The sequence below is a fragment of the Rutidosis leptorrhynchoides genome, chromosome 6 (genome assembly GCF_046630445.1).
Source record: "Rutidosis leptorrhynchoides isolate AG116_Rl617_1_P2 chromosome 6, CSIRO_AGI_Rlap_v1, whole genome shotgun sequence".
In the NCBI taxonomy this organism is placed as follows: domain Eukaryota; kingdom Viridiplantae; phylum Streptophyta; class Magnoliopsida; order Asterales; family Asteraceae; genus Rutidosis; species Rutidosis leptorrhynchoides.
The window spans coordinates 296,505,628-296,520,052 of NC_092338.1; positions in this window are offsets into that span (position 1 = coordinate 296,505,628).

Sequence of the window (14,425 nt, forward strand, 5' to 3'; positions counted from 1 at the left end):
CATGCCGTCAATTTTTGATGTAAAGAAAGTTTGTCTTTTAAAAACGAATGCAATGTTTGTAAAACGTATCATATAGAGGTTAAATACCTCGCGATGTAATCAACTATTGTGAATCGTTTATAATGTATATGAACGGGTCCTTTCATCTCAACTTTTCTCTCCTTTCTTATAAGTAATATGTTCTAGTTTTCTTCTTCTTTTTTCCTTTAACAAAACCGAAATCTTCATCATCATTCTTACAAGTTTCATTAGTTACTTGTTGTTGTTTACTTACTAGTTGTTAAGAATCAAACTTTCTATTGTATTCTTCATATTATCTTGTTTATTCTAGAACAAACAAGAACCAAGGAGGATCAAGTTTATAGTTTGATTCCTCCATAAAACTTGTTAAAAAGAAAAGTTCATAAGCTTTATAATCATACTTGTGTTCATGTTTTGTTGACTTGAAGTTTATTTCCTTAAGATCCAAACTTTGATTTGAATCTTCTCAAGTATGAAACAAACATGAACATAATACTTGTAACTTTAGTTTATTTCTTTCTTTTGTAAGTACTTTAAGTTATGATGTTGTTAAATTTGGTCAAGTATTACTCGTTAAGCTTGATCTCATATTTCTTGAAACTAAAGTTAACTTTATAAATTCAAGAACATGGAAGTATAACTTTCTAGTTATAACTTCATACACTTGTGTTGGATCTAAGTTTCTATAACTTATGGTCTTCTAATTTTCTTGTAAACAAGAGCTTATAAGCTTATATATATTTCACAAGATGAAAATCTAAGTTTCATAACTTATGGTTTCATTAAAGTGAAGATCCAAGTTCTATAACTTAGGATCTAACTTAAGAACACTAGATCTAGACTTTCTAGTCTAGGATCTTTAAGATCTAGTTAATATCTAAGTTCTACAACTTAAAATCTTGTTTATTTAGTTTACTTTCAAGTTTATAGCTTAATAATATTATTAGAACTCATGTATGTGTCTGATCTAAGATCTTGATGTAACTTGGGTTCATCAAACTACTTACAACCCTTAAATGAGTTGTTCTACTTATCTTAGACATACACTAGTGTTATTATGGTCAAACCTTGGTTAAGATGATGCAAACACATCAACGAGTTGTACACTTGAAGCTACAAGCATCAAGGATGAGAACCGTGATGAGCATCAAGCACCAAGAACCCACCGGAATACCTTACTTACAGTTTTCTAGAACTGATCAATAATCTGGGCTACTGGAAAGGTTGATTTCCGGCTAGTTCGCTTCGAGTAGATGATTTTCTGTTTAGACCTCATCTTAATCCGAGTTACGGTTTAGGATTTATGGCCTTCCGAAAGTCACTACACCCTTTTAACGTTGTGCTGAAATTTCTGACCTACTCGCACTTAAACCGTCTCCACGGTCAAACGAAGAAGAGTTTGGTTCTGAAAACTGGTCAGCAACTAGGGGACTCACTTACGGAGCCATAGCCACTAGTCTCACCTCATTTCAGTTTGTATAGAGGTCGTGGCAACTGAATGAATTCAGCCTTTATTTCAAACTCTATTCTTGATTAAAACTTACTCTACGCTTTTTGATTAATGATGAATGATGATGATACTTAAGACCTAATTTACATACTTTTAAACCTTTGGGAATGATTTACTAACTTAGTAACTTTTAACTTAGGTTGAGGACCTTCCGGACCAACTACTTGCTTACTTTCCCGAATCAACTATACTACTTTTCACTGTGAGTTATAGCATCCCTTTTTACTTTAACTATTTTGGGACTGAGAATACATGCGCGTTTTACGTTTTACATACTAGGCACGAGTACTTAAACTTTATATATGTGTGGGTTATACAACGGCATAAACTTTCCCCTTAGCTCGGTAAAGGTTAGTCATTGGTCTTTGAACCGGTGAACACGAATCTTAGATATGGATCCATAGGGTTTGACATCCCCACTCGGGCTAGTAGCGCTAGCATTTAATGGGTGTTTAATACTTCATAAACTTATACACTCGCCAAGTGTACTTTTAGGGGGTGTTATTTACGTTAAGTTAGTTACCAAGTGCCTACGGTTATACATATAGTTTTCATATTGTTTGAAATACTGAAATCTCGTAGCCTACCTTACATTACTGTTATACTTAAACTATAGCTCACCAACCTTTGTGTTGATGTTTTTAAGCATGTCTTTCTCAGGTGGTTAAGGTTGATTGCTTCCACTGTAGTTGCCATGCTTTGTAGACTGCCGCTGCGCTTATTAGAGATGTCTTCGCATGAAACATTTAATTTGCATTCAAACTATGTTACTTTTGAAACGATGAATTTGTAACGACCTATGGGTCACGTACTATTATTATTGCCTTCTATTGGTAGAAGCACACTATCGGTTGTAAAACTTTTAATGTTGGTTAAGACGTCACTCTGTTTTATGAATGCAAACTTATTTTAAAACAACATATAGCGTTTGACCTTGTAATGATCATGTTGTTGATGATCCGTACACGTTAATTTTTTACGGGGTGTCACACCACCTCACTCATAACGAGCATCAAAACACAACACTCTAGATAAGACGATCACATGTCATGTACCCTCACATGGTGATAAAACATCCGGTACATCCTAATCCAAATAACACGCGCACACAAGGGGACTGTACTCGCATTTCCCATCGCCTATCACTAATCCTTAGGTGTATCAAACTCGTGAACTTAAAACCACCTAACATGCCCACGCACACATGATGATATGGTATCGAACGCCTGAACTTTAAACCCATATCACATGCCAACACGATGTGGTATCGTCAACATCGAACTTAAGACCCACATCATATCCACGCTCTTTTGGCCTCGATTACTCCACGAGTAGTGCAACATCGTGCACTGCCACACTATAGTGAATCCTGGTGGATATCACTAACCTACAAACGCTCTTTTGGCCCCGGTCACAACGAGTAGTGTAACATCGCATCCTGCTACACTATAGTGAATCCTAACGGATCACACTAACCATACCACCGCAAACAATTAAATCTTATACATAAACACATAATCATCCTACTCACTAGGACACTATCGCATCCAATGTCCTATGGGTCTCACACAAACGAGTTTAATGACCCTAGTACACCTTCTGAATGCCTAAACAACACAAGACTCACACAATAGAGTTAAGGCACATCACATTAACCACACACTCTACCGAGTGCAACTTGAAACCGCAAACATAAACTTATCGCTTGTCACAAACTATCTCCAACGGAGAATAAAGTTTAGCTAAGGCTTACATACACACCGCATGTTATTACAAACGAATAACATACAAATATTACACTAAAAGCACCTAAACGTCTTCTCGCCACAACCGTCCCTGCTAACTCGGGACACTCCAACTTGTGATGTCCTTCTCCTTGGCATTTGAAGCATACTGTGCCATCACCCTTTGGCACCGAACATTCCTAAAACTTTTGACCACTCACGCCACAATTGTAACATCTAGACGCACTAGAGTCCGATATACCCATCCGTATACCACCCGTGCTCACACTTGCACCCTTAGTTCTCTTACTTGGAGCACCATACGAAACAACCCTTCTCTTACTTGAAGGTTCACCAACTATCGATCGCGAATGCGATTCGAAACCCATAGCCATGGCGAATAACTCCGCGAACGAGTTCACTTGACCAATGATAATTTTATTCCGCACGTCATCATTCAAGGTTCGATAGAAATGTCCCATCAACATTCTATCCCTTCCGTTATACTCCGGGCAAAAATGAGCCTTCGCCATAAAGGTCGTCTTGAGAGTATTTAAATCCATAGAACCTTGTTGCAAATTTTGCAACTCATCAGGCAAATCCAACAAATCAGCTTGCGTCCGGAACTCCTCGAAGAATTCCTTCTTAAAATTGTCCCACGATAACCCCATAAACGATTCACCACCAACAATATCAATTTTACCATCCAACCAATCCTTTGCCCTACCCCGCAATAAGCTAGTAGCGAGCCTTGTCCTCTTCTCAGGAGGGCATTCAATAGTGTGAAAACACCCTTCGACATCCGAGATCCATGTTGTACTTATAAAAGGATCCAGTTTCCCGTCATACATCGGAGGTTTAGTCCTCATGAAGCTCTTATGAAAACGCTCCATTTCACCACTACTTCGAAATTCGGAATACTTCCTATCCATTTCTTCTCGTAACGCACTCAATTGCTCTGCCACGGCGGCCGCAACTCTAGTGTTAAACTCATCATCGCTCGTCTCGATCCCGCTTCTCTTCATCATTCTAAACGATGCAAAACTATTAGACCATGAACGTGTAATACCACACGCACAACACCACCCTATCTTGCTCAACACTCGTTGTACTTCACTTGATAAACATGATTTGCACCCGTAACAATGGTAGCTAGTCATTATTATGCGAACACGCCGTATTAACTTGTTAGTACAATGACCGCCTCGCTCGATGATAAAAACAACACAAACAAAAATTCTACGCGATATAAACACACGCAAGAGATAATATCACGATACAAGCCACAATCCTAGTTAGTTCACCTACATGCTAAGGCACTAACCAAATCCCTGACCGATTCGTACTCCTACAAGTCCCGCAACAAATAATCACACACAAAAGTCTAAGTCTAGGCACCTATCTGAAGTCACCTAAATCCCTTAAACCATGCTCTGATACCACTTGAAACGACCCAACCCGTCATTAAACCGGCCCATATTTTTTTTAACGTAATAATATTTACAACATTTAGGTCTCGATTATGTTTCCAAAAACATCTTCATTACACTAGTAAGTTTAATCGACTTTAAAACATACATTACATAAGTTGAAATACATAGCGGGCATAATTCCCAAGACCCGTTTGACATAACCAAAAGGTAAACCTTGACCCAACTATTTTACTTTTCAACAAAACCGAGCATGGTGATTGGGAACGCTACCCAATCCTAATCAAAAGTCTAATGCACAATCTTCTAGAACAACCCGCAAAGCACTAATCCCCATGCTTACCCAAGCTGCCACCTTGCGAACCTATAAAAATGTAAACAACGAGAGGGTAAGCTAATGCTTAGTGAGAGAAAGTATACTACATCCATACATATATGCATAAAATGGACACGCCACACAATAATAATCAAATAGCACATACCGGAGTCCAAACATAAAGGCAAGCTAATCTAAGCATACCGTACGATCGCTATACAACAAGCTAAAATAATCAACAATGTAAGTACACCAACAACGATATGTACCACGCCATCAAGCTACACCCGGAGGGTTAGCTACAACACAACAATACGACAATATATATATATATATATATATATATATATATATATATATATATATATATATATATATATATATATATATATATATATATATATATATAACAATGCGTAAACTGCCCAGGGTTAACCCCTTAACCCAAACCAAATGAAGATTGGCTGAACTACACGATCCTTAGTAAATTCGCACCACACGCGACCACTATCTTCAATCCCATTACAACATCGAGGTTGGCCGAACATACACGAGCCCTAGTGAATCCGCACCACACGTGACCACTACCTCAACAAGATGACCGAGTCTACATGCGTCATCGTGAATTCGCACCACACTTGATTCACCTCCCAAATCAAAACCCACGGTCCCGGGATTATATAAATCTACATCATCGGGGTTACTCAACCGCAACTCAAATACCAAACCCACGCTGTCAGGATTATATAAATCCACATCATCGGGGTTATCCAAATCACAAGCCCATGTGATAACGTACACACCAAGTTTGCATCTCGTCAAAGGTGGTCAACCAAAACGCACAACCGTGCCAATTAGACATATTACACAGGTCCATCAAATCCACCTATGTGTGAAGTGAGCTCTATAGCCGAGGATTACTTCACCTAACCCGCACCCATCCTATACATACATATGCACATAGTATATTGACACTCACCTTGAAATATTGATGGATGCAAAACAAAAATCTGAAATCACCAACGGAAAGCACCTATTCTATTTATCACAATACAAACAACACAATTAGGGTGGATTTAAAAACCAACCCAAATTGACGCTTAGTGCAATTTTGACCCAAAAGCACTTCCAAGAACAAACCGCGCCCAAACTAACTAATAATCACCAACACAAGTTAGAATGGTCCTAATACACCAATTAAACCAAAATGTAAGTGTTAAACACTTATCTTACCCAAAATGACACCTAAACCCTAATTTTGACATATTTCAAAATTAGTCAACCAAATACACCCAATATGGTTTCCAACACTTCTATAATCACTATCACTAGTGATTATTCACCATTTACAAGCCCTAAACATGGCCAGTTCATTCACCAACCCAAAACCCACAACAATAATTTTAAACCCGATTACTTGCATCAATAAACTCACTTCATGAGTTTAAATGAGTTTCTCAACAAATCAAGTTCAAACCCTAAATTTGAATATCAAATCAAACAATGAAATTCGGAGTTAAAACTTACCAACACTACCACAACGTAGCGGTGAACGAGGTGAACAACTTTAACTCTTGAGACTTGACCCGATTCACTCTTCTTCTTCTCCAAATCCCCAATTCTCTCTCTAGGGTTTGATGGGAGTGGATGAGAAGAAAATGGGAGAAAATGAGTTTGGGATAAGGTTGGGGTAGATTTGAGGCCAAAATCCCATCCATATGCGAAATAGCATTTTTGCCCCTCATTTCACCCTTTTAAAATGCTGAAAAACGCACCAGATACAGCTCATTGTCGCGGTGCGGCTATGAAGCCCGCGACGCGGCTTAATGCTAAAAAGCAAGGTCGAGCCTTTTTAAAAGATTCAGCTTCAGCTCCTATGTTAGCCCGCGGCGCGGCTATAGAGCCCGCGGCGCGGCTCGATGCTGGAACAGAAGTTTTGGGATGTTACAAATTAATACCGAAAGGATTTAAGTCGTGATCAAGCCTATGACAAAGATTGCTATATGACAGGTGGTTGATCGTTCATATTTCAAACCTAGAACTTAGGAAATCCTATACACTTAGTGAATTGAGTGACCCGAGTAAGGCATCTACAAGTCATGTAACCTTCTCTCATACTTGCAGAATGGGTTCTTTAGTAGTAAAAGTTATTAGATTACGTTTCAATCCATGAGTTGCAATAAGCAATAACACTTGATCATGTAGAACGGAACACCCAAGAGTTTTAAAGTTCAAAAGATTGCTTGAGGACAAGCAATGTCTAAGTGAGGGATATTTGATATCGGCCAAAAAGTCACGTTTTTACCCCCGATAGTCAGTCCAAAAAGCACGAATTAATTAATTTTTTCTAGAGAATTGAGCATTTCTTTGTCATGTTTGATAGATCAAGTGATTATGAAGACAATGCAATAATAATCAACAAAAATGGGTTTAAAACGAAGAATCTATAGCGAAAACAGCAGAAACCTGGAAAGTACTCAGAAAAATGGCCTGCCAGTAAAAGAAATAAATGGCCGGCTACAATATGGTGGACGGCCTGCTAGATTGTAAACGGCCTGCCATAAAAATGGGCTGATTAAACAGCCAGCCACCAAATTGGACGGCCCAATAGTAATTAAACGGGCTAATTGGATGGCCTGCCATTAAATTGGATAGCCTGCCATCAAATTGGATAGCCTGCCTGGACGGCCTGCTAGGCCAGCTTTTAGTATAAATAAGCTCATTTGTATCCATTTCCATGACACACTCCACTCTCTACTCTTCAATTCACTCTCAAATTTAAGTTAGTTTTCTACTTTAGTTCGAGAATAGTCTTTCAAGGCCTTCTCACCTCCGAGCAGGAAATTAAGTACCCGGAGGCGACTAAGAAGCTGTCTAGAGTCGGAGCTGTCAAGCATTTGTAACTGTCTACGTCATTTATATACAGTGAACACTTTCCTTAATTTAATGATATATTTGGTTATCTTAAATTAATGTATGCATTTGTCTATCCGTTATAATTGCCATGTTTGTTAATATTTATCTGTTACTTATACCATTGTTATGGTAAAACCTTGACGTTTTAGAGGTCTAACTCACGGACCACCCTTTCCAATTACCCACGCGGCTATAACCTAGTGTTAGGAACTGATCAATCCTAGGATAAAAGGTAAGTAGTTATGTGTTCTTAACATGCCAATAGGGTTTAGTACCTACGTATAGATAAGGTAACTATCTATCAGAGAAGAGCTGCCCACCTTAAGATTGTGATTAGGTTAGTACTATAGGATTCTTACGAGTACTGGTCTAGTCAAATGCATGATTTGCATGAGAAGTAGTATACTAGAGATACTGTCTAATGATCCGGGGTTAAGTAATTGATTGCAAAGGAGAGACGTCTAATCTAATTAGCAGTACCTTAGAATATCTAAGATTGCACATCTGTTAATGTTGAGGCATAGCTATAGTATTAAGTGGAAGATTCATATAGTAGTAATATCAACTTGGATTAAGAAAAGTCAGAACCTTTCTTAGGTATATCACTCTGTTCATGAGCCTAGGACTCCGTCCAAGATAGGTCACTTAAATCTTTTAGATTAGTGTTGGGAGTAGGATATGCTGTACCGACCAGAATCTTCAAAGCCTAGTCTCTTAGTGACAAATCAATTAGGTTACCTCCTCTTGATTAAGGTCTATTGCTCATTCTAGGAAGTAAAACTCTATATGTAGTCTTCCTACAGCCTTAAATATTACATTCAACCATTTACTTTATCTGTCATTTATCTTACTTATAGTATATTTATCCACAGTTCATTCAAAACACCTTACTTGCTATAGGGTTATCTTTAGACGTGCTACGATCCCATATTACTTTCAAACGTACAAAAATACGAACCTAGGTTATACTTATCCTTTACTTGTTATAGAAAGAAGAAAGTAGGTAGATTATAGCTAGGAAACCCCAGCTAAATATAAATAACAAAACCATTACTCCCTCTTGGTAACTGATTCTGACGATTTGGGACCCAACGACATCGTATAAATAAAACCATCCATTTTAGGCATATCACAATACTTTCCTGAATTACAAATCAAACAACTTGATGGGGGATTTTTTTATAAGTCAAGATAAATATATCAATGATATGCTAAATAAATTTGGTCTGGCCTGTTTAAAAGATATAGGAACTCCCATGTCAGCATTCATTAATATGGATGCTAATTCAACTGGTAAATCAGTCAATATCACTGAATATGGAGGTATGATTGGTTCCCTATTATATCTTACAGCCAGTAGACCAGATATCATGTTTGCCACATGTCTGTGTACCAGATATCAAGCTGATCCTAAGGAGTCAAACATGCTAGCAGTTAAAAGAGGGTACTCCCAAACGTGGTCTTTGGTATCCCAAAGACCAAGATTTCGATCTACTTGGTTATTCATATGCAGACTTTGCAGGTTGTAAAATAGACAAGAAAAGTACAACTGGTAGCTACCAGTTACTGGGTAGAAGGCTAGTTAGATAGACCAGCAAGAAGAAGAATAATGTGTCTACATATATAACTGAAGCAGAGTGTATTTTTGCTTGTAGTTGTACTGCTCAAGTACTGTAGATGCAAATCCAGCTAAAGGATTATGGTATGAACTTCACAAAGACTCCAATATATTGTGATAACACCAGTGCCATTTCCATCACCAACACTCTTGTTTTGCACTCAAGGACCAAGCACATTGATGTACGTTATCATTTCATCAGAAATCATGTACAGAAAGGAGATGTCGAGCTACACTTCATTTCAAAAGATAGCAGATCTATTCACGAAGCCATTAGATGAGAGATGTTTCAACTATCTCATTTCTGAGTTGGGTATGCTTGAACTCTAACAGTAGAAGAAAACTTTGTTGTCGCGGTGGTTCAAAAATATAAAAGGCAAATCAGTAGTACATACTTGTCTGCCTAATGCTTGTATATATATAGTGAACAACCAGCACCACAAGGTCTTCTACTTAGTCAAATCTGGTAAAATGTAAACAAATAGCTGACACAGTCATAAATGATCTCAAAATTAAATGAACCTCATTTATTTCCAATTATTTGAATTAAATTCGTAACAAATTAAATGTATTAAATGTTTTTGTATTAATTACATAATTCATTAAATGTTTTCTAAAATAGTTATTTGAATAAAATATCCACCACATTTAATGCTTAATGAGAATAATGATGGTCTAAGCCGTTTACTTGTCACCAAATGTTTGCACACTCCTCGAAAATAGGCACACCTATGACGTTTGCCCAGGCGCCTACAGATGTCAGAACCTTTCTCTCTTCTATCCCAACTATTCATTGGTTATATCATATTTTGATGATTTATTCTTTTAAATCTTCAAAAATCATCTTACAAGCCCTAATTTCCCAATTTTCTCTCGTTCACCTTCAAATCTTCGTTTTCTTTCCAAATCTTCATCAATGGCAGAACATCAACAGAACTCACACCCCGAGGAACAACAAGAGGAACAAGCACCGGTAGCACTGTTTTCCCTCTATGAGCATCTTATTCAAGATCCAGGTGCACCCGAACATCATCTTATTCGCCTTTCTAAAGGAAATGCTCCTTACATCTTGGTTATTCCGAATAACCGAAGAGATTATAGTTATGAACCAATGGTTAACTACCTCCTCCACTCATCAATTTCTTTTGCAATCTATGGTATCCCTTCATCCGCCTATCCAGCATGTCACGGGCGATTCTGGTACACATGCCAAATGAGCACGATGCCAAGAGGACATGAGTGCATCACTGGGATGGTGACCAAGGAGTATGACTGTTCAATTACTCCAGGGATTCTTAGAGCAGCTCTTCGTCTACCAAGGGGCAAATTTATAAAATCCTACACAAGTGATCGATACATGAAGGAGGTGTTGGAGTATGTAAATTATGATGATCCTCACGATAATCATAGTCTGATGAGGAATAATGTTTCTCAAATTTGGAGCTATTTTTTGGTGTTTTGACTCAAAGCATAAGCTCCAAGTCAGGGAGTTTTGATCAATGGTCATATTTTGAGCTTAAAATTTCCCATGCTCTTATTTTGGTAGAAACATCGATTTTTCTCTTAAATTGTTATATTAAATTTAAGGATTTGATGACCAAAAAGAAAAGGAATCACATTGTCCCATTTCCCAGATTCTTGAATCTATGTTTTGAACACAACCTAGCTAAAAACTATGCTTCAATCACTGAGGGGGAGGGTTCCTAGATCGATCCAGCAGCCGGCACAGGATCTATATGATGACCCGGGAATTTCTGACCAAATTCAAACTTAATCTTTATATGATTTTGATACAATAAACAAAGTGTGTAATGTTGAGTCTAGAAAATTTTGAAACGATGCTAATGTATTCATTTGACCTTTGACTATTCCCGACGATTCACGAACAAATATTTGTAAATAAATATATATAAATATAAATAAACGTATGTCATTAAGACTAAGTATGTAAAATAATATATTGATAATTAACATAAAACCATATATAAATGTGTATGAATTCTATAAATATTTATTATGATATATATATTGGAATATATATATATATATATATATATATATATATATATATATATATATATATATATATATATATATATATATATATATATATATATATATATATATATATATATATATATATATATATAAAATAAATGTTTTATGTTAATATATATAGATATAAAATCTAAAACATGTAATTTGTGATGATAATGCTATTATTATTTTAAAATCATTATTATTATAGTTAGAAAATAATACAATTTAGTATTATCACTAATAATATTGTTATTATAATTTTTTATTATTATTATCATTAATATAGAGTATATCCATACATCTACATAAGCCAAAGTACATCTACATAAGCCAAAGTCGGTTTCACATCATTTTCATACTATAGATGATTTTTGTTTCTGTCTCTCTAATGATAAACGATCGTACCAGTTTGTTATCAATCAACTTCTCCTTTTTATTTTTTTTATTTATTCTTGTACCTGATGAAATAAAATTGTCAAACTACAATTCATATTTTAAGTCCATCACATTCATTGTTAAAAGAAAACGAATTGAGTTACATTATCAATTATCACCTTCATCAATCTCTTTAACCTATCACAACCATATGAACATCTCTATTGCTACAGTTTCCGTTCGAATTCAGTAACAAAACACCATAACCTATCGCCAACACCACCGAGAACCACCTTGTGGTAGTTTATGATTATTCGATCACCACCTCCATTCACGAGAAAAACACCACCCGTCGACAACCATCACACTAAACCATGAACCGTCACCATTGACAATCTTTCTTCTCTCTCTAATTCTCTCACTAAAACACCATCACTGTTTTCTTTTTCTGTATATTCGAAGACACCACAACAACACCCACTTGAACGGCTGCCTATTTGTTGCATATATATTTCCTGGGTTTCGATTGAATCCAAAACTAAAATCATCACCGGCCACCTTATACCATCATCACTCTCTCACTATTCCTCGCCTATTTATGTTTTTCTGTTCAATCAAAACACCTCCACCGATCACCCCCTTGTGTATCCTATTTCATGCTGGATAAAACCACCACAACCACCATCATCTTATTACGTCTCCTGTTGTCTGCTACTGGAATCTATCTGTTGTAAACATCACCTGCTATCCATTTTTTTTACACAGCTACTGCTACTGCTGTACTTATGTTCCGATTTCTATATTGTTTAAACCACCATGAAGATGATGATATTTGATATAGTAATAATGATGATCTTGATTGATAAACTGATGAGTTAATGAAGAATGAAGATGATTGCACGTTCTTTTCTTTGTCTATTATGGCTGACATCGTGGGTCTTCCTAATTCTGCCTTTTTATTCGATCAAACAAACCACAGCTGTATTTATTTATTCTTCCACTGATGTCGGTATATTATTGATGATGAGAAAACGAGCTGTAAAGGGGTTAGATAGCAACTAATTCCTGCTTCGGTTATAAATTTCAAAACGTATTAAACTTGGATCGGTTTATATTTTTTTTTATTATTTAGCGGACTGCAAAAATCTTAAACCCAATGAACCACTATCAATTTATCTTAAAAGTATTATTGGGCCCATGTATGTTGGGTTGTGAGTTGGTATGCAAACAGACTGCTGATCATCGGGTTATATAGTTATAATTTAGGATATAAATTAGAAAAACGATGTCAGATGGATGGTTAGGGGATGGTGTTGAGGAACGAGAGGTTGCGAGTTCGAGCCCGGGCATGGGCATTTATTTTTAGGCTTAATACTACAAGGTAGCCTTCTTATTCTATTTTTATTTTTATTTTTATTTTTATTATTATTATTATTATTATTATTATTATTATTATTATTATTATTATTATTATTATTATTATTATTATTATTATTATTATTATTATTATTATTATTATTATTATTATCATTAACATCAAAATTAACATTATAATTAAAAATATAACTATCATTATTATTACATTCACTAACATGATTTTTACATAATTTTAGTTACGTTACTTTTATTATCATTGTTACAATATTATTATTACTACAAACAAATTTGACTATTATTATCATTATCAAAAATTGTTATTTTTATTATCACTACTAGGATTACTATTATTAATTTACCTAATCAATATTATATATAAGAAAAATACATTTATTACATATAAAATAACTATACTGATATTCGTATAATAAATACTAAGTATTTATCTAAAGTATATAAAATAAATATAGTTAATTAAGCCACTAATGAAACATAGGTTACTAGAATAACAACTAATAATAATAAATATATAAATTTGTTCGATTACTATTATATGTGTTAATATATATATATATATATATATATATATATATATATATATATATATATATATATATATATATATATATATATATATATATATATATATATATATATATATACATGATATAGGTTCGTGAATCCAAGGCCAACCCTACATTGTTCAATATAGTCATATGTATTTTTACTACAAAATACATTAGGTGAGTTCCATTAATCCCTTTTTAAATGCTTTTGCAATATATATTTTTGGGACTGAGAATACATGCGCTGCTTTTATAAATGTTTTATGAAATAGACACGAGTAATCGAAACTACATTCTATGGTTGGATTATTAAACCGAATATGCCCATTTTTATTAAGTCTGGTAATCTAAGAATTAGGGAACAGACACCCTAATTGACGCGAACTCTAAAGATATATCTATCGGGCCCAACAAGCCCCATCCAAAGTACTGGATGCTTTAGTACTTCGAAATTTATATCATGTCCGAAGGAGGATCTCGGAATGATGGGGATATTCTTATATGTATATTGTGAATGTCGGTTACCAGGTGT